Source organism: Alligator sinensis, unplaced genomic scaffold (assembly GCF_000455745.1).
Source record: "Alligator sinensis unplaced genomic scaffold, ASM45574v1 scaffold221_1, whole genome shotgun sequence".
NCBI classification, from domain to species: Eukaryota; Metazoa; Chordata; order Crocodylia; family Alligatoridae; genus Alligator; species Alligator sinensis.
This window is the reverse complement of record NW_005841948.1, coordinates 2,261,321-2,263,245: the sequence shown is the minus strand read 5'-3', so window position 1 is coordinate 2,263,245 and position 1,925 is coordinate 2,261,321. Positions and strand designations below refer to the sequence as shown.

Below are 1,925 nucleotides of genomic sequence, written 5' to 3'. Positions count from 1 at the left end.
TGCCTGGCAGTGGCAGTAGCATTTCTAGTGGGGCAGTGCTGAAGTAGTCAACTGGTTTCATGGCTCAGTATAACCTATCTGGTCTCTTCTAAACTCTTCATTCCACAGGTGTTAGTAACCCTCTAATCTTTTTAATGGTCTTGAGGTTCCACCAATCAAGCTATCCTTTGTTCTGCAATTGGATAAGGTCTGTTAGCTGCTCCTGGTAATTAAGCTCCTATTTCACAGCCCTGCAGATTGTTTTTTAACTCATTCCAATTAAGTTATGTTTGTTTTTGCTTCAGTCTTGAACTGAATATACAGCCCTGGGGCCCCAGCATATTAGAAAAGCTTCTATAGTTTATTTTTAACTGGAGAAAAATGTGTGTTGTTTTAGTGATGAGACACACTTCCATCTGCCTCCCTCCCTCCCCCCCCACCTTTCAAAACTCTAGATCCCTGCCCATGGAAATGTTAGATAAGTTTGGGGCACAAAGTGCCCCTTCTCAGAACTGGGCATAGACCTGATCACAGGCAGGGAAGGATGCAAAAGAGGGCCCTAAAAAGAATTAACATTGATAAATCTTGTAATGATTTGATATCATTCCCCCCTCCTCCACCCTCTTAGCAGCTATAATGGAAAAAGATGCTATCACCAGATGTACCCAGGATGTGAAATTATATACTGAAGAAGAAAGTAATGCTACCTATTTTCATATAGTGCCTTTCACCAGAAGCTTCCAATGTTCTTTGAAAAAGTAGTTCTTGTGCCTCTTTTGTTGATGGGGAAACTAAACCATAGGTTAAGTGTTTTGGGTAAAGTTACTTAGTGGGTAAAAGCAGCACTGTACCTAAACTCCTGGTGGCCCTGGGGGAAACTTTTAGTATTGCTCCCCCCACCCCTAGCCTGAGGTAGTGATAATAATAATAATGCAAAAATTACTATTTCATTTTTGGGGCCCCTTTCTGTCTGGACCCTGGGCAGCCACCCAGTTCTCCCATGCCTGTCTGGCCCTGGGTAAAAGGTAGGGTAAAATTGCACCTTGCACTGAATCAGAGATCCATGAGCTTTCATGAGAAAAACAGCTGGCTTCTTCAGATGCAAAGCTATAGTGGGTACAGTACCAAACTCTCATACGATTCTGAGTCCAGAGCTAAACAAAGGAAATGGATGTAATCTTTCCCCTAGTGGAAAAAAGGGAGAAAATTTAGGACTCTGTTGATGTAGGGCCTTAGGCTCGATAGTCTGTAGATGTAGATTTATTTCCAGATGATGTCTGAGAGGGATTTTGATTATATGAGGTAATACATAAAACAAAGGAGCTGTTAGAGGTTTTTCCCCGCTTCCCTTCTCTGCCCTTTGTGAGCACTTAACAAAATAAGCCTCGTGCTTTGCCTGCGTGCAGTCAACGCGACCCTGCCTGTTTCAGCAGTCTCCCCCGCCCGCTCAATCGTCCGTGTAAAGACGCTAATAACGCAAATGCGGCCCGATGTGCAGCGGGCGGATCGCTGCGCAAAGTTACTGATCGGCGGTTTTATTTCCTAGGACGAGGATGTTGCCTTGGAGAGAGAGCTTCCACATGACTAATGCTGATCTTACAGATCTCGTGCAAGAGACCCACTAACAGCCTCTCTCGCTACGGTCCCTTCTCCGGGATTTTTCTGCCGCGGCCTTGCACAGCCCGCGCAGGGGCCCGCCGCCCGTCCGCACTCCCTCTCCCTCGATGCAGCTCATCATGGGGGCGCGAGCAGGGCTCCGGTAACGGAGTCTCTGTGGCGCAATCGGTTAGCGCGTTCGGCTGTTAACCGAAAGGTTGGTGGTTCGAGCCCACCCAGGGACGCGGTTGCATTTTGCCAGCCCAGAGCCCGCTTTTTGTGGGCGATGCGGCCGTCTGCGTGTGGCTGCGCCGGGGGCCCTCGCAGGGGCGGGCCGGGTGCAGCAGCTG

General features: G+C 48.2%; 1 non-coding gene across 1 annotated transcript; it reads left to right on the top strand.

Annotated features, from left to right (window-relative positions):
• Nucleotides 1-1,746: 1,746 nt before the first annotated feature.
• TRNAN-GUU lies at nucleotides 1,747-1,820 on the top strand. Its single transcript has one exon. It is a non-coding gene; the product is annotated as a tRNA-Asn (tRNA).
• Nucleotides 1,821-1,925: the final 105 nt, after the last annotated feature.